The following is a 20,730-nucleotide window of genomic DNA, read 5'->3' as shown; positions in this document are numbered from 1 at the left end:
TCAGGTCATGATCTCAGGCTCCTGGAATCAAGCCCCATGTTGTTGGGCTCCCTGCTCAGTGAGGAGTCTGCTTCTCCCTCTCCCTCTGCCCCTCCTCCCTGCTTGTGCTCTCAATCTCTCTCTCTCAAATAAATAAAATCTTGAAAAAAAAAACACAAAAGCTTCTTATAAAATGTCCTGCTCCAGTAATAAATGCAGTGCAAGATAATGCAAACCATATGTAATCTTTAAGAAATGTATTCTAGGTGATGATTAAGAAATAATTCCATTTTACTACAGTAGTTGACAAACTTTTTTTTTACATGCTTTACTTTAAAATAGAATAAAAACATCATATTACAATGATATCTCTCAGAACATGAACTTCTTGGAAAACTTAGCAAAGTAAGTTTTACCGAGCAAATATTATGCCTATAATAATCAGGATGCAACAAAAACTTGAAGCCAAAATAAAAAGGAATGCAGTTTTCTAAAGAATTCAGATCCTGGAGGTAGGGAGCGTTAGATCCTAGTATACAGCTTCCAGCAAAGGAAACAAAGAGCATGTGTGGCATGTGACCTGAGGGTCATAGCACCCTTCTGCTTTGGGCAATCCAAACAGCTCCCAAAGCTTTGGCCAGAAGGCGAGCCATGCTACAGGCTAACTCAAACAGCACTTTCAGAATTTTGATATATCTGCCAAAGTAAGCTATCAATCAACATTTATGAGAGTCACACAAATATCTCTACTACTGTATCCCATCCCTCCAAAGGGTGTTAATTCATTCAGAGTACTGGGTAGGACAATTCAAATATTGTCTGTAGAAAAGATTAATATTTGAATCCTTTCTAAATGATTCACCCACCTGGCTTTGGTAATGTTAGTTTAATAGACATAAGTGGCTTAAACTTCGTTTCTCTTAAAGGTACACTTAAGCATATGTCTCAAATGTGACAGTACTGTCACCTCCTTGTCGGTAGGTGGGAGATGACATAAGACCCAGAGGCATATGTATAGGGAGGGTAGAGTGAGAAAAAGACATCTCCGAGTCCTCCTTAAAATTTAGTGTGACTCAGAATCACCCAAGGGTCATTAAGAATGCAGAATCTGGGTCTGACACCCAGTAATTCTGATTCAGAAAGTCAAGGGTACCATTAGGTTTAGGAATCTGAATATCTAACAAGGACTTTTGGTAATTCTGATGCCAGGCGTCTGGGGGCCATCGCTGGAAGAGTTCAGCTTTACGTAAATGAGGGCTTTTGATCTCTTACCTAACCTCAGCTTCCTTTTAAAAATAACCTTCGAGTTAGAGAAGCTATAAAGTGGTCCTGATGTTCTTGAAGACCAGTAGGTAGTTGACTCATCTTCTGTCCCATGGGCACTAATTGACATTTATCCTCAGCACACTAACTTCCAAAGCACACGTATTTAATGACGGAATGAGCCTGTGGTTATAAGCTTCATAAATGGAACTATACACAGCAGTGGTGGACTTTTTATTTATATACTCATTTCAAAGGGAAGCCAGAGCAGTCAGCTGTATGCAGTCTATTTACTAAACAGAGTTTAAACAATGGGCGTAGATGGAGGTTCTTTCAGCTTAATGTCTATCAGATGATTAAAAATGTTTCCAGCAAAATGGTAATACCTGTAAAATAATGAGGGTACAGCCTGTGCTTAATTTATTCCAAACATTGCAAGATTTTCACATTAGCATTAATGGCTTGCTTGTAGCGGAACCCTAGAGGCCACATAAAATAATAGGAGGCTCAAAAGTTGTAGCTAAAAAGGAAGTGTTAAAAAAAAAAATTGTGCACACTGTTTGTGGTGTGCTCTACCAAAAGATTGTGGTTCAATGTTCACATTGTTCTCTCCAGACAGTACTAATTTGTTTCCAATTAAAAGAAAATGGATTGCAAATGACTTCACAGAGCAGCTCGGTCAAAGAAATAAGGCTTGGTTTATAATGATGCCTCAGGAGCAGCGATCCTGCTGCAGGGCACAAATTGAGGCCTCATTGGACAGAGTAGCTGTGTCTAAAGAGAAGAGTTTGAGTCACTCTGGTCCTGGAATTTATTGTGCTGTTTAAGCTAATTAGCATTTTCTATTTAGGTAGTTTGCAGAGGCTTATAGCTCTTTGTGGAGAGTAGAGATTAATAAACTGGCATCGTAATTTATTTTGAGTAATTGTTAATGTTTACCCTCATTTTGAATAGTATAAAACTTTTTAACCCTTTGTCATGGGAAGGTAATTGTTTCCTTATGATCTTCATCTCTTTGATATCTGGACAATGAGCTATGAAGCAAGTATCTGATGAAGTAAGGGAGACAGGGAGAAAGGAAGTGCTCTCACTGATAAAAGACACTGAAGACTTGTGACCCCCTCTCACCCCTGACAAGTAAAAGTTGGGAAATGTTTCTCATTCTCGTGTTTGCATGAAAGTCCAGGAAACAACAGACATATGGATATTACCAAAAGGAAAGGGAAATGCTCTTGCAATTCAAAAATGAAGATACATATACATAAGCTTAGCTCACCTGCATTCTGTTCACCTCCCTTATACAGTTGGGGGGAACTGGGGCATTGACAATTGTTAATTAGAAGCACAGAATTCCTATATTTATTCTCTAGAGAGAATATGGATCCCCAAGGTATGATGGTGGTCTATGTGGACTTAATTAGCCCTATGCATTAGAGATTCCTGGTCAAAATAATGTCTTTGAAATAAGCAAATTGTTTCTAATAAGAACAATCCATTGAACTGGATCAAACACTGGAATGCAATGAACTCAAATAGCTATAATTTGCTATGATTTGCTCTGATTTGCTACCAGTGAGGACTGTGCTCATAGTTAAAGAAACGAATCCCAACTCAAATTTGCTTAAACAAAACAAAAGGCATTATTGCAATGAAAGGGTTTATTTGGGGAGAAAGAGAACTCTTCTTGATTTACCAGTTTCAACAAATAAGGATCTTTATCTCTTGAATCTTTAAAGACGGTTAAAACTAATGGCTATTGAACAACCACACATACATCTCAATATTGTTTTAAAATAATTTTTCTAAAAGCTATGTTTGTTTAGAGAAAAATATGTTTTTTAAAACTTGGTAAGTGGCATATTTTGTCAATGTTATATCGGAGAATGGACCTGCCCAAGGCCCTGTTTACTATTGTTTATTTATTTATTTATTTATTTATTTTTATTTATTCGTTTTTTTCAGATTTTATTTATTTATTTGACAGAGAGACAGCGAGAGAGAGAACACAAGCAGGGGGAGTGAGAGAGGGAGAAGCAGGCTTCCCGCTGAGCGGGGAGCCTGATGTGGGGCTCAATCCCAGGACCCTGGGATCATGACCTGAGCCGAAAGCAGACGTTTAACGACTGAGCCACCCAGGAGCCCCTACTACTGTTTAAAATTTCAATTCAGTGAGGTTACATACTGACATGCAGATTTTTATCCAGTAGAGATCCAAAAAAACTTTGTCTAGTAAAATGTTAGTCCCCAAATTATGGTTTATTGCCCTATAGGACAATAACCAATTTTGTACCTAATTTATTAATCTTATCCTAATGTTCATCTATTAAATTAACTATAACTAAATTAACCTAGATCCACAAAAACTCTTTAAACTGATCTTAATATCTTACTGGTTCCCTCATTAACTAAAGAATTGAATAAAATCTTCCACAAGGGTGCATGCTTCCTTTTACACTTGCATGGGACTCTTGATTTTACATTGTTGTTTGTATTGGTTTCCAGGTAAAATTGGTATTATTTGGCACAATATGTATGCACAGCCAGTAGGAAGGCAGATAGAAGACCTTATTGGCAACCCAAGGAAAACAGATGTATAATGAATTTAAAATAAAATGGGGATGCCTGGATAGCTTAGTTGGTGAAGCATCTGCCTTCGGCTCAAGTCATGATCGAGGGGTCCTGGGATCGAGTCCTGCATGGGGTTCCTTGCTCAGTGGGCAGCCTGCTTCTCCCTCTGCTTGTTGTTCCCCCTACTTGTACTCTCTCTCTTTCTCTCTCTCTCTCTGACAAATAAATAAATAACATTAAAAAAAATAAAACAAAGAAGAGTAATAAATTCTATGGAGTACACCCTCGATGCCCGGCAATATTCTAAGTACTTTATAAGACCGATGCCTTATATGTCCACAGACTCAACTCAGCAGTACAAATATCTTTCCTGACTTTAGAAATATTTTGTCAGCCACATCAAAATAAACAGTGATCAGCTCCAATAAGCACATTAGGTCTCCAGAATTAAGACTATCTCTCCCGAGTTAGGAAGCAGGTCCCTTGGGGTGTTTTTATTTATTTAATTTTTTAAGATTTTATTTATTTATTTGACAGAGACAGAGACAGTGAGATCAGGAACACAAGCAGCGGGAGAGGGAGAGGGAGAAGCAGGCTTCCCGCCGAGCAAGAAGCCTGATGTGGGACTCGATCCCAAGACGCTGGGATCATGACCTGAACCAAAGGCAGACGCTTAACAACTGAATCACCCAGGCACCCATTTGTTGTGTTTTGTTTTGTTTTGTTTTGAACTATAGTTTAGAGCCCAGCTGTCTGTTCAGTATCTCCTATATCCTATATTTGCTGGTAACGCAAGGAGGGAGAGAGTCTGCTGGTCCTCGATAGACAAGGACGATAGCAATTTAAAATGTTACCCTCTCACCTTCTACATTTTCCCTGGCCTCAGTCAGTCCATAACTGAATCCATTTATTTAATAATTTTATGTGTGAAAGAGAGAACTACAGTCATTGCAGTTTTAAAATAGGAATGTAGGAGAGTGAAATAGCTTCCCTAGGGCTGCCACTTCCGCAGCAGAAGCCAAATCAAGATTAGCCCTCAGACTTTCTCAGTTTTAAACCTGTTTTCTGTAAAGAAATTACCATGACAGTGCTTTAAACCCAGAGGGCTATCAGTAGTCTGGCTAAAAGTTTCGCGTTAGTAGAGCTGTTATTTTCCAAACTTGGAGGAAGAACACCGTTTTCTGGGTTCTGCTGAAGTAATAGGCGGCTCTTGCAACAGGTGCCCCTGGGAATAGGTGGACAGACAAAACGAAATGAGAAAGTCAAGGGCATATTCAAAAGGAGTTGTAAAGAATGATGCTGGATTAGAGACATGGACAATTGTCCGAGATAGAGCTGAGACTGAAATCATAAAGAGACTTTCAAAAAGATCCTCTTCTTCAATATGGACTCTGAGAAACCAACTGAGGGTTCTAGAGGGGAGGGGGTTGGGGGTATGGGTTAGCCTGGTGATAGGTATTAAGGAGGGCACGTATTGAATGGAGCACTGGGTGTTACAAGCAATGAATCGTGGAACACCACATCAAAAACTAATGATGTAATTAATGTATGGTGATTAACATAACATAATAAAATAAAACTTAAAATCCTCTTTTTTTTTTAACTTGCAGTGTTAGGTTTTGCTCACTGATTATCTCTGTGCAACCTCTGGGAAGGCTGGTAGAATAATTAGCACCAGGGTTTCTGGGTTAAAGAAAAAAACAAAAAAACAAAAAACCTTCAGTCTTCTGATTGATCATCTGGTTTATTTTTTCTTCTCTTTTTTGGTCCTTCTTTACCCCTACCATGCACAGTGGGAGGTCGAAATAGAGCTAGAGGAGAGGAAACAAACAATCTTGGTCTCCTTTGAATTCTTAAGGAAGACCTAGAGTAATTTACAAATGTGGGCCTGAAGATAGTATGTTTTTTTTTTCTTTTTTTAGGTTGCTTTTTAAATATCATTATTAGTGCATTTTAATATTTTGAACTTTTATAAAAACATTTCCATCAAGGAAAGCATCATTTGTCAGTTTGGGGAACAGCATTCACACTGAGGTCAGAACTGAATAAAAACTTTTCATTTGAGAGAAAAATGGACAGCTTCTATTCTCTCCTGGATTTAACTGAACAGGAGACTGAGATACAGAAAGTTCATCGCTGAACTGATTCCACTGCCTTCTTTGTGGCTGAAGGGAATGCTCACAATGAGATCCTTCTCTTTTCACCACACCAGAGGACCTGAATTTTTCATTGTGTGGTTGAAAATAAAGAAGATCAAGTAGGTACTTCAGAATTGAAGTACAGACATTTAGGAAAGTTCCTCTTTCTTCATTATGATGAAATATGTTGTTACTCTTTATGTCCTAATAAATAAATCTTCAGAATTTTATATGAGTATGGCTTGTGACAAAGATCAGGCTTAAATATTGTCAAAGATGAGTTGAACATGTTGCTTTTCACAGGTGATAATATAAATGAACATCTTAGAGTCCCTTGAACCTCCATGTGTTTAATTCTCCAGGTGATAGAATGAACCAATTTTCCTTCAGGTTCTTTTTTTCCACAAGGAAAATTCTAGGAAAATTTTGAGAATCTTTTGTATTGCTAGGCAAAACTGTTTGGGACAAAAGAAATAAAATGAACTCTTCAGTGGGTTCAATGAGTAGGGCTACTCAGTTTCAGAGATATTGTAGAAGAAATGAAGAAAGTCATTCTGCCACTTAGATTCTGATGAGAGGAAAAAAAAAACAAAAACAAAAACCAGAATGTAAGGAAAGGCACAAAGGAAAAAGGCTGGAAAATGAGAGAAGGTTGTGCCATATTAGAGCAGCTAAAAATAGAAAAACAAAAGAGGAATTGTGCCCTCGGTTAAATGGTGACTCTCCCCACTCCACAAGGTCCACATTTCTAATCCCTGGAATCTACTACCGTTATTTTATATAACACAAGGTGGGATTAAGTTAAGGATCTTGAAAGAAAGAGCTTTATCCTAGATTATCTGTGTGGCTTTAAATGGAATCAGGTGTATCCTTGTAAGAAAGATACACAGGAGAGAAGACAAGAAGAAAAGGCAATGTGGCCACAAGCCAAAGAATGGCTGGAGCCACCAGAAGCTGAAAGAGGCAAGGAAAGTTTCTCCCCTACAGCCTCTGAAGAGACTGTGCCCTGGCCAGCACTTTGATTTTGTGGCAGGATTTCTTTTCCTTTGGTGCCTGCAGTTCCTGGTCACACTGCTGCTTCAAAGAATGAAGAGGTAGACTAGATGAAGACTGGTGAGCAGCAAAGCAAAGTTGATTGAGCCATAGTAGTACAGAGCTCCCAAAGAGGGAAGGGACCCAAGGGGGTTGCCCCCAGAATTTCTAAGTCTAGGGGATATTGTGGGCTTGTTGACAGGCTGTTTTAATCTGATTAACTCTCCATGTGCCTGTCACCCAATCAGGTTTTTGTCCCCACTCATCTACCTATCAGGCAGTTGTTCCCACGGGAAAGGGTAGAGAGCTCCTTCCAGGGGGTATAAAATCCTTTTAAGGGTAGTTTCCTCTTAGGGCCAGTGGTGGTGGTGGGGGGGGGTTGTCCCTACCTGCTTTTCTTCCGACTCTTCATTAATTTCAGACTTTTGGCCTCCAGAACTGAGAAAATGAATGAATCTCTGTGTTTTGAAGCCAAGTGGCTTGTAGTAACTTGCTGAACAGTCACAGGAAACTAATACAGACTGAAAGAAATTCAAAAGTCTATATTCTGGTCCTCTTTGGTCTCAATGTTTTGTTGTGTGTGTGTGTGTGTGTGTGTGTGTGTGTGTGTGTGTATGTTTCCCTGAAAATACTGAATACCTCAGTATTCTGGGTGTGACTATGGAAGGGGATCAGAATTTGCCATGCCAGAATATGCCTCTTTGGCATAAGGATTATTTTAGGCTAATTATTTTTAAGAAAAAGCAGACAGAGAAGTTCTGAAAGTTATGCTTCTGTTAGAGGCATTTACATTTATAAGGGAAATCCCCATTGACAAAGGTTATTTCCCTCTCCCTCCCTAGCAGGATGATTAAATCTCTAGAAACTTTGACAGATGGAGAAATCAATAATTGAGATCTACACAACAATCTCGGTTACTGAGCCTTACCTGAAAACCTATCATAAGGCTCCCCCCTAATATTTTCTTCTGTCTTTAGCTGGAGATGCTATTTAAGGTGTTGGCTTGGGTACTTGGAGGAGTTACTCTGTTTTCCATATGCACAGGAGGTATATATTTTATTAAACTTGTTCGTTTTTCTCCTGTTATTCTATATTTTATTACAGGTGGGTCTCAGCCAAGAACCTAGAATAGTAAAGGAAAATTATTTTTTTCTACCATGCACCATGTTCTGGGGGATTTATGTCTTCTGGCAATAGCTACAATCCGGTATGATTATAGTTCGCATGTGGGTTGAGTGTGTTGGTGAGAAGAGTATAAATAATGAGACCAGCAGCAGCAACAATAATATTTATCAAGTACTTCTCTATCAGTCTGGTCCTGGCAAGGAGCAGAATTTATGTCAAATGGTTCAAACTAGGAAACTTTAATGACTGCACTACCACCAGAGGCATGGTCAGAGTTAGAGAAACAAAAAGCAGACAAAGGAGGGATGATGCAATAGCCAGAGGCAACCACCTGCAGGCCAACAACCGCCATCCTTAAGGTTGAAAGGACACAGAGAGGAAAGAGTGTTGAAAAAGCCCAGGACGACTAGACCCATGGCGGAAGGACTTCTAGGAAGGGGCTGATGCTAGAAGAAAAACACACTACTGTGTGTCTCCTCTACTCTCAATACTTATTTACAACACTATTTCATCCCTGACACAATATATGTGTGGGTTCTCCACACATCAAAGATTCTGTGACACCAGCTGGACATTCTACAATTTAACTCAATTCTGACACTATTTACCTGGAGATAACATCAAATCCCACAGGTTAAGGGCCCAGCCCCACAAGACTGCCTCTTTCCTCCCACTTCAGATGCCAGTCTCAAGTCCGCGTTGTTACCTGTGCTTCTGACTGATGGGCCATGAATCAGAGATCCCCACAACCTTCTCTTCAAATGTGCTAGAGTGGCTCACAGTACAGAAAAACAGTTTATGTACTAGATTACCAGTTTATTATAAAAGAATATAACTCAGGAACAGTCAGACAGAAGAGATAAATAGGACAAGGTATGGGGAAAGGTTGAGGAGTTTCCACACTGTCTCTGGGTAGGCCACCACTCTCCAAATTTCCACATATTCACCAACACAGAAGTTCTCTGAACCCCATCCTTTGGAATTTTTATGGAGGCTTCATTACATAGACATGATTGATTAAATCATTAAGATTGGTTCAATCTCCAGGGTCTTACCCCTCCCCGAGGTCAGGGTGGGGTGGGGTAGGAAAGAAAGTTCCAGGGGCACCTGGGTGGTTCAGTCAGTTAAGCATCTGACTCTTAATTTCAACTTAGGTCATTATCTCAGGGTCCTGGGATTGAGCCCTACATCAGGCTCTATACTCAGCATGAAGTGTGCTTGAGATTCTCTCTCCCTCTCCCTCTGCCCCCATTCAAGCTCTCTAAATAAATAAATAGATAAAATCTTAAAAAAGAGGGCGCCTGGGTGGCTCAGTTGGTTAAGCGACTGCCTTCGGCTCAGGTCATGATCCTGGAGTCCCAGGATCGAGTCCCGCATCGGGCTCCCTGCTCGGCAGGGAGTCTGCTTCTCCCTCTGACCCTCTTCCCTCTTGTGCTCTCTGTCTCTCATTCTCTCCCTCTCAAATAAATAAATAAAATCTTAAAAAAAAAAAATCTTAAAAAAGAAACAAAAAAGAAAGAAAGAAAGTTCTAATTCTCCAATCACATGGTTGGTTCTCCTGGTAATTAGCTCCCATCCTTCAGTGACCTAGGGACTTTCCAAAAGTCACCTGAGTACATAAAATCAGGTGTGGTTGAAGGGGCTTGTTATTCATAATGAGGGACACCTTCATCTCTCTCATCCCTTAGAAAATTCCAAGGGTTTTAGGAATTCTTTGCCAGGAATGGGGTGAATAATATATTTCTTATTATAAATCACAATATCAATCAATCAATCAATCACAATATCATGAAGCTATATTCTTGGGGAAATGCAGCTATTGAAAGAAATGTAACACCAAAGCAGGGAGTAAGTGGAAAGGAAATATTTCAACCTATCTCTTCCTGGCCTCTGAGCAGACCCACAAAGGAGCCTGGGTGGCATTGTTCATAGTGGTTGGGCTCCCCGGGCACAGAGCCAGGCACAGAGGGGCCGAGAGGGAGAGTGTGAAAATGGAGAATAACTGGCTCCCTACTCTGAGCCAGATGTGTAATAAGCCCCTTGGAAAATTTTGCTCTAGCCCTTATAATAACCCCAAGGATCTGCATTATTAGTGCCATATTTAGTTGAATGCTAAAGCTTAGAAGAGATCATTTATCAAGGTGACTTAATCTTGTGTGTATTCCTCCTGGCTCCATCTCCTCATCAGTACTGGCTTGCTCTTCAAGAGGACGCTCCTATTCCTGGCCCCTGTACTTACCCTTTGCTCTGCATGGTGCACCCTTCCCTTCCCTGCAAAGTCTGTGTGGCTCCCTCCTTCTCATCAAGTTCTGTTCAAGTGCCATCTTGTCAGCCAACCTTCCCTGCCACCCTTCATCCCAGTTTCCTTTGCTTTATGGCACATCTCAGGGGCTATTTGACTCCACATCCCAGGGGATGTTTACTTGGGGGCCACCAGTGATGTTCATCACAGCATAAGTGTCAGAAGAGTAGACTTGCACAAGCAGGTATTTCAGTGCCCGACACATAGGTGCTCAGTATGTTTCACTGAATGAGTGGAAATGGGGCAGGCTCAGCCTCTGAGCCTGTGTGTGTGTGATCCTGAAGCCCGTTTTCCTTCCACGGGAAAGGAATCTATGTGTGACATGCGCTGCACTTAACAATTAATGGAAGCCACAGGAACAGCAATAACAGCAAAGCACCATATTTAAAGAGGTGAGAGGTATCCATGATCAAGATAATATAAGAAGGAAGAGCAAGAGCATTTGGATACAAATGAAAAAAATAAAAAAGTCCAAAAGATCGACTCGAATTTTGTTTCATCAGCTGCCACACACACATACACACACACACACACACCTATCATCACTCCCCACGGGCTCTCCTTCCTTTTCCAGAGGAAAAACTGACATGTGTTTACCAGATTCCACACATTCATATCCGGACCGGGCAGAGAAGCAGATGATGTCTCCACACTGTGTACCCAGATGGGGGCTTTGACACCATTCAGAGCTATGTGTGCGGATCTTCCAGCAGCACTGAGGTTCCTGCAAGGCCTCTCCTTGAAGCACTTCTCACTTCCAGCTCCACAGAAAGAGAAGCTGCCTGGGGATTTTAACCAAAGTGCTGCTATAAATAACAGTATTGAGACAGAGTGGGATTCATGCTGTACTGGAATCACTCTTGACTGATGGCTTGCCTTTGGAGGGTGCATTTCCCCTCTTCAGCCCTTTTTGGGATACTTGTCACATAAAACGTCACATAGCACATAATAGAACTAACAACATTTGCCAAGGAGCACTCCTAGCTTAAAGGGGAAGGAACCTGTTTTCCCTTATTCTCTTTAAGCAAGCTAAGGATTATTAGCCTTCAAAATGATAGATGTGGCCACTCTGGAGATGTGGCAAACAAAGCCTTCAACTTTCTCCTATCATTTCTCAGTGCCTGAATGCTTTAATAATTATATTTAATAATTACTAAATAATAAGCACCTTTACCATAGGAGCTAGGGCGGGAAGGAGGAAGGTTTTTTGCCTTCCCAACTTTGACCTTCCTTAGGTAGAGCTCTGGTTCCTTGTCCTCTATCACGCGGAGGCATTGGCTGGACCATAATGTCATGCTCGCAGACGCTTGCCCTGCTGGGACTGCTTTGTCAGGAGGCATTCTTTTCCCTTTCATTGCCTTTCTTCTGACATTTCTTATATTACTTTTCGTTGAAAATCTTCTCCTCCTTAGGAGGCAGGTTGGTCTCCTCCTTGGGATCCAGGGTGAGGCAGAGTGGGACTCACCTCACTGCCACCCTCTTGTATAATCACTGAACACCCTTTAGTCCACACTATGTCCTCATTGGAGGCATCAGTGACCCTCTCAATAATCCTCAATTTGCAAGGATAGCACTTTGGGCACCAGAAGAAGAAACCCATGCCCAGCCTGACTCAGAATATGGCACTTTTTTTACCCCCATTTTTACGAATAACTGTGTGCATGCCAGAGTCAGTCTTAGTGTTGGTGGTAGCTGTCCGAGTTCATACTTCCTCTCTGTGCGTGGGGTAGGGCTTTGTTTTGTCCCCGCTTGCAGCTCTGGTCCCATATGCCTGCCAGGATCCCTATCGTTCTATGCGGCCTCAAGTTCTCATTTGTTCTGTATTCTCTCTCTATAATAGTCTTCGTACTGACATGACATTTTCAGGTCTTTAGGAATCATGCAGACCGGTAAAGTTTATCCCCATGCCTTTGTTGACTGTCCCTTTTGTACCATCCAGCTCTGAAGGTTCTTCTTCCCAATGCAGTTCTCAACTTTTATTCTGCCCCTTTTCCCTTTTACAACTTAAACATTTACCTTTCTTTTTTTTTTTTTGATGCTGAAAACTAAAAACTTTGTCTCATAGAGGAAAAAAAAGCTCTGTTCAAGTAATAATAATTTTATTATTTTAGAAGCAAAGAAATTCTGGCATTCTAATTAAATTATTAAACTGTGAAAACAGTATTGTGCAGACAGGGTGATTTTGAGGATGGATTCTGCATTTAGAGAGCCTGAGGTTGAACCACAGATCACCACTTACTGACTGTTTAACTTTGAGTATTTAATTTACCTCCCTAAACTTGGTATTTCAGGTAACAAATGGTATGCTAATAATGTTTTTTTAAGGCATAATATTATTAGCAAGAAGTCCATAAACCCTTAGCACAGTGCTTTGCATGTAGTAAGTACTCAATGGGTATTCACAGTTATTAAGAATTTTAGGTTTGCGTTATAATTGAAGTATGAATTTCAAAATAGGAACTTACAGTCACATTTCTGAAAGTTTGCAAACTATAATACCAAGAAGGGGTTTCATCTGCCTTTGAATATAGAAAGCACATTTAGAGTTCAAAAATTCTAAACCTCACCCTGAACATTATCATTGTGTTATTTCCATCTAAAATGCAAGCATGCTGAGAAGAATCATATCAGTTTAAGACGAAGGCTCTGACACAAGCATTTATAATATTTCCTGATGCCACTATACCCGCATTAAGGCTGTGAATCATGTAACTGCATTTAAACTGGGCAGATTCTGCTAAGGATAGGGCACAAATGGAAATAAAGTACAATTTTTCATTCCCTATTTATTCTTAAATCCTACTAATGTCAGTGAGAATTATGTATGATACAAAAAAAGAAAAAAAATAGATTATTTCTGTCTACTGCTCTGTGTTTGTACCCTGCAGTATTTTATTTCTTTCCTTTGAATAGCCTTCTCTAAGCACACAGTAGGTGTTCGATGCATGCTCATTAGTTAGATATTCATCTACTGTGCCTAAATGAATGCTGGTTATATGTCCTTCCAACTCTGACCATCACTATCTGTACCCAGTCAAATATATGAAGGTGTCAATGAAACAAAACCATTCTTCACATCTGTATTCTGTTTTGATTTCTGGCCCAATCTATAATGCATTACCCCCTCTTTCCCCCCCAACACACTTTTTAATGTAGCAGAAGCTTAACCTTGGCACATGGAAATGATCACAAACTCTAATCTTGAAAAATAATTCTAAATTGATATTACCAGCTCTGTCTTATATCCATTGTATTAACTTTAGCATGAATCATATGTGGCTAGGATATACTGCATGATATTGATTTTGATATTTTTTTTTCCTCTAGGCTGTGTCTTAGTTCCTGCCTTGATCTTAAAAGTAAGATAGATGTTAGGCATTATTATCTAGCAGAAGGAGTAAAAAATCAATTTTATCTCCTGGCACTTCATTCCCTTTCCCTGTAATGGCCGGGCAGTAACGTGGGAACAGCTGTAAGCTCATGTTTACTTATTGTACGGTGTGATGCTGATCTTTGCTGGGAATCCACTAGTCTAGGTTTTTTGTTTTTGTACCCACTGCATGTTTTCAGATGATAAATACATAAGGAGTATGAGAACCAATTAACTTTCTTTTTCATAGCAATAATAATTTCAAAAAAAATCTCTGTAAGTATGAGGTAACATTTAAAAAAACTTTATTTTAAAATAATTTTAGATTTGCAGGAGGTTGCAAATATAGTACAGACTGCTCCCACTTGCTCTTCACCCAGCTCCCCCAATGTTACTATCTTGCATAAACATGGTACATTTTTCCAAACTAGGTTAATATTGGTATAATAGTGTTATCTAACCTACAGATTTTATTCAGATTTCTACAGTTCTTTTCTGTTCCAGGATCTAATCCAAGATACCACACTGCATTAAAAGACTATTTTTTTGAGAAATATATATTTGCTAATGGCAAGGATGTAAACACAACTGAACACTACATCACTGAGATCCTTTTTTATTATTTACATTTTTTAAGGTTGCCAGTAAAAGAAAGATATTTGGTGAGCCAATCAATAGTCTAATGGAATGATTTCCAACTTTACTGTCAAGACACATGGGTGCATTTTGATCAGTGGAGGAATATATCCACGAGCAAAGTGCTTCTTATAATAAAGTATTGAAGTTTGTGAATGGTTTATGAATTCATAAATTGAATTGAAAGAAAGGTTATTCTAATAGTAAGTCTATTCTCACTTGCATTGTGAAATGCTTTCTGGAGTAAGGGAAAGAGGTAGTGTTATAACTATGAGCTTAAAATTTCTCATAAACTTACTCCTTAATTGCTTTACCCTCACTTTCTTCACCTTTGGAATGGGGCATACATCCCCCACACCTTATCTAATTTAATAGAAACTAAGATCCTCAGAATAAGAATAATGGTTGCATCAGTGTCCAATATCTTGAGGAAATAGTTGGAAAATTATTATTCAGCTTTTTTAATCATCTTGTTGCTCAAGGTTTGATTGCCACTCACTCAGATTTTCTGTAGAGCTTTGGAACTCTGGTAACACATAAAGACATGCTCCATAGAAAATTTGTTATAAAATCCCACCTTCTCTTTATTTACTTTTTGTGTTAAGGACCAATTTGGTGCTATTGTCCTCTTTGAAACATACAAATGTGTTTATGTTTTCCATGGTACTGCCCCCAAATTCATTCATTCATTCATTCATTCATTCATCAACAGTGTCTAAAATGGCTCAGACGCTGTGCTGGACACTAGGAAAAAGAAAATTGATAAAACATAGCTTTTTCTTGTATTTACCTTATAGCCTAGCAGTGATGATAATATTAAATCAATAAGAGGTCCAAAACAGTTATACATGAAAGTTATTTTCTATAGTTTAAGTGCATAATTCTGCTGAGTGAAACAAAAGAAACCTTCAGGAAGGAGGTCATGTTTTAAATGTACCTCAGAAGATAAATAAGTACTGCCCAGAGGACCAAGTAGTGGGAGAGAGTGGTAAAGTGATTCCAGTCAGACAGAACCACGTGCTGAAGTATGGGGGAAAATCACATTAGAACACGAACTTTTTGGAGAAATTCAAGTACTTTGGAAGGGCTGATGTGTTGGGATACTGTGTCAGAGAATAACAATGAGATAAAAAAAAAAATTACACCATTGGGACTGTGGCACTAATAACTGATCCAAGCAGGAGATGATGGGCTTGAACTTGGAGCAATGTCAAGGGTAGAAGAGAACATGAGATGGATTCCAGAGACAAATGGGAGGGGGAACTGATTGGGAATGAGAGCAGAGTCAGAGCTGAAGAAGACACCCACATTTCTGACATGGTGTACCTTTCCTATGGGTAACACAGGGACAGAGAGGGAGGAACGATTTAGTGCCTCATACACTCATTGGAAGGCCAGAGAAGGTAATGTGTTCCATTTGAATATGATATTGAAGTTTCTATTTGATATCCACTTTAAAGTAAGCAGTAGGAAGCCCGAGAGAGAGGTGAATGGGAGAAATTTATTTGGAACCTGGCAACATCAGGTGAGCATTGAAGCCATCCACCTAGGTGGACTCAAGGGTAGACAAAAGAAGGGCAAATGGGGTAAAATAAGTGAACCGAGAAATAAGAGCTCAGGTTAGAGAATGAGATGGAAAGACTAGAGTGGTAGGTGTAAAGGCCAGAAGCTGATATGAGCCTGTCAGGTAAGATGAGAGAGAATCTTGAAATGATCAGGGTTAATAGTGTCAGATGTGGCCAACAGGTTAAGAGAGAGGAAGAAAAGTGTCCTGTGGACTGGAGCTGAGAACCAGAAATTTGTTTATTACATTAATAAGAGTGGTTTGAGTGGAATAGTGGAGGGCATAGGACAGGGGTCAGTTTATAACAGGTGGAGGACTGAATGAAGAGGCAAGCAATCAGATACAGAGAGGACAGATTATACCTTCCAGAAGCTTGCATGTGAAGAGAAGGCTGGGGCAAAACCTGAAGCTAGAAATGCACAAATCTTAAAAACAGGTTTTATTTATTCTTTTACTTCATTTTCTCCTCCTCCCCCTCCTCTTCTTCTACCTCTTCTGCTTCTTTTGGCTTGTTTGCTTTTGTTTGCTGATAAAGGAGGAAATTATTCTGTTTATTAGATAAGTGGGGAATCTTCCTATGGAGCAAGAAAAATTGGGGATACAGAAAATAGAGAATCACTGATGGAGAGAGTTTCCAGAAAAGTCTGAAGATTGTGTGAAAAGATTAGGGGAGCAATGTGATCCCCAGATATTCAATAAAAGGAGGTAAAGAAAACAGATACTGATACATTTGTGAGGGGTTCAGGGAAGGGAGAAGGGAGTTCTGATTAATGATTTCTATTTTCTCTATGATTTAAAAGGCATGTTTAAATGTGGAGCATAACATAGGGAAATGTTGCACAGTACGTTGGATGAGCTTGATGAACATTCAGAATATATGCTGGGGAGAATGGGAGAAGGGGATTCCCAAGAGATGCTGAAGATCCAGCAAAAATGGAGCCTGTGTATGAATACAGCTCAGAGTCTAGATTGTATGTATATGTACTTGCATATTTTGTATGTATGCATATGTACATATTTATATATGTATTTATACAAATACTATAAATCATACATTTATATAAATAAGTATTTATAACAATATTTATCTATATTTTTTTCACCAGTAAGGACAGAGCAGGAAGGAAGGCAGATGCCAGACTGAATCAAAATTGAGGAATTTCTGGGCGCCTGGGTGGCTCAGATGGTTAAGCGTCTGCCTTCAGCTCAGGTCATGATCCCAGGGTCCTGGGATCGAGTTCCGCATCGGGCTCCCTGCTCCTTGGGAGCCTGCTTCTCCCTCTGCTTCTCTCTCTCTCTCTCCCTCTGTCTCTCATGAATAAATAAATAAAATCTTAAAAAAAAAATTAAGGAATTTCTAAGATGTGAACAGTGGAAAGATAGCAGCAAAATTTGGTGTGTTGTGTTATTAAGGACATAAATAGAGTGTTAGATCATGGGATCCTGAAGAGATAGAAAAAATAATAAATCTGGGAGGTCAATGGATTGTAATAAAAGGAAAAGGGTCAAGTGGGTGGACAATCAAGGCCAAATTAAATGATGGGATTGACTATTGTAATTGAGAGATAACAGAGGCTAATTACTCTAATCTCCTACATGCTCTTTCCATTTACCTTGCAAAGTTGTCAAGCTTTTAACAATAGTACAGAATTTTTATTGTATTTTATTGTCTCATGTACTTTACTCTCCTACGAGAAAGAAACAAGATTAATAAGAATAATAATAAAAAAATCTTCCTATTGTTACTCTCCAGGAATAATGTATAGGAATGAGGTGAACTGCAGAAACCTGCTGAGAATGAGCATGCGACTATTTATTGCCTCTTTAGATGAAAACCCAATTTCATCTTCTATCAAAGATCAAGCTAGTGCTATTTTATGGTAAACATAGAAACTGCCTTAGAGAAAATTGCTATTTTAACAGGTGCAGTCTTATATTCAATAGTGATTTAAAAATTGGCTTCATAAGTAGTATTGTGCTCCCAGCATCCATTTTAATAATTTCCTTGCATACACTCTCACACATTAACATCATTAAAGGGTATGCTTGCATTATGTCTAATCACAAGGTATTCATAAAAACATCTCTGCCCAGATAAACTTTTACCACTTAAGATACTTTATCTTGTTTGTTTTTATTGCTGATCAAGTTATCATAGAGACAAATAATTTGATTTTTTCTACATGGAAAAAAGAGCCACAATAATGCTTTCTGAAGTTTGTTATCATTACTACTAGAATATAAAGAACAGCTCTTCACTCCTTTAAGAAATACTTATCCAACATCTGCCAATTACATTAGGGCTTTGTACTAGATCATGTGCAAAGTGTCTGTTCATAGGACAAAAAAAAATTACTCTGCTATAGCTAGTCCTTCAGTGATAGAAGTCACAGCAGGGTTGTTTCATTTATTCTTGATAACATAACACACACTAGAATGCATGTGTGCTCTGTAAGAGCAGGGACTTTGCCTAGTTAGTTCATTACTCTATCCTGGGAGCTTTGGATATAACTCATGTAGAGCCTGACCCATCATGAATATCTGAGCAATATTTGGTGGGTGCAGGAATGCCCAGTTTTAGTATGGGTCCTGCAGATGTGAGAGTTGCGTATACTCAGATTATATCTTCTACTACAGGGACACAGAGTGTCACACACATATACATGTAAGCAAGTCACAAACCTAAAGCAAGCTACTTGTCCTGGGTCCTTGGACATCAGGGGTTAATGAATTTAGATGGGAGAATTACATTTTTATTTTCTCTGACTTCACATTGAAAGTTTGCATTTCCTTCAGTTATGAATCTAAGACACAAACCATAAAAGTTGTGTTTGCCATCAATAAAAAAAATCATAGTTAAAGAAAAAACTACATTATAGTTATTTCAGGTTCTCAAAATATCATAATGCTCATTACTAATTTGAAAATGATGGTATTTATTAGACTCACTACTAGATATTGTATTCTTAATGACATAAATAACTCATATTACTACATCAAAAACCTAGTTGAAAAATCTATAATTGGATTATTCTATAATTGGTTTCCTTTGTAATTCTGTGCAATTTATTTTATGTTCTGAAAAACTTTACTCCAAGAAATGGCATTGAGATAGTGTGTTTGCAAAGATTGCTACCATTTCTCCCATCCTTGTTGGCACATTCCTTTGCACTGTGACTATGTCTCTTCTCCCATCAAGAGGAAGATTTTTTTTATTCCCCTTGAATCTGGTCTGGACTTGTGACTTGCTTTGACCAACAGAATGCTGCAGATGTGCTGTGACTTCTGAGCTTCATCTTGTGAACCTTTGCAGTTTCTGTTCTCATTCTTTTGCTGCCCCCTTCCTTCCATGTGTAGATGCCATGGCTTCATCTTCTCTAGGATGGAAAACCATGTGGAGAGAAAGCTCCTGTTGATGGCCAGCACCAACACCAGACATGTAAGTGAGGACATCTCTTACCATCTCATGTCAGTTGAACTTCTTGGTGATTGTCCTCATATAAGGGATGCCAGGAGAGACCTGCAGGAGGTCTGTTGGTGAGCATAGCCCAGATTGCCAACCCACATCATCTTGAGCAAATCAATGAGTATTTTTGGGTCCACCACATGTTGGGATGATGTGTTAGGTTGCATGACACAGCTGAAACAGGTTGGGCTCCATCTGACTGTGAAATGTGTCCATGGCCTCCCAAATTAAGAACCTGCCTCCTATTGAAAAAGAAAAGCAAAGCTGGCAGCATCACAATTCCAGACTTCCAGCTCTATTACAAAGCTGTCATCATCAAGACAGTATGGTACTGGCACAAAAACAGACACATAGATCAATGGAACAGAATCGAGAGCCCAGAAATGGACCCTCAACTCTATGGTCAACTAATCTTTGACAAAGCAGGAAAGAATGCCCAATGGAAAAAAGACAGTCTCTTCAACAAATGATGTTGGGAAAATTGGACAGCCACATGCAGAAGAATGAAACTGGACCATTTCCTTACACCACACACAAAAATAGACTCCAAATGGTTGAAAGACCTAAACGTGAGACAGGAGTCCATCAAAATCCTAAAGGAGAACACAGCTAGCAACCTCTTCGACCTCAGCCGCAGCAACTTCTTCCTAGAAACATCACCAAAGGCAAGGGAAGCAAGGGCAAAAATGAACTATTGGGATTTCATCAAGATAAAAAGCTTTTGCACAGCAAAAGAATCAGTCCACAAAACCAAAAGACAACCGACGGAATGGGAGAAAATATTTGCAAATGTCATATCAGATAAAGGGCTAGTATCCAAAATCTATAAAGAACTTATCAAACTCAACACCCAAAGAACAAATAATCCAATCAAGAAATTGACAGAAGACATGAACAGACATTTTTCCAAAGAAGACATCCAAATGGCCAACAGGCACATGAAAAAGTGCTCAACATCGCTCGGCATCAGGGAAATCCAAATCAAAAACCTCAATGAGATACCACCTCACACCAGTCAGAATGGCAAAAAATTAACAAGTCAGGAAATGACAGATGTTGGCGGGGATGCGGAGAAAGGGGAACCCTCCTACACTGTTGGTGGGAATGCAAGCTGGTGCAACCACTCTGGAAAACAGTATGGAGGTTCCTGAAACAGTTGAAAATAGAGCTACCATAGGATCCAGCAATTGCACTACTAGGTATTTACCCCAAAGATACAAATGTAGGGATCCGAAGGGGTACGTGCACCCCAATGTTTATAACAGCAATGTCCACAATAGCCAAACT

This window comes from Callorhinus ursinus, unplaced genomic scaffold (assembly GCF_003265705.2).
Source record: "Callorhinus ursinus isolate GAN/ISIS: 27379988/994484 unplaced genomic scaffold, GSC_fseal_2.0 scaffold8, whole genome shotgun sequence".
NCBI classification, from domain to species: Eukaryota; Metazoa; Chordata; class Mammalia; order Carnivora; family Otariidae; genus Callorhinus; species Callorhinus ursinus.
This window is presented reverse-complemented; position numbering follows the sequence as displayed.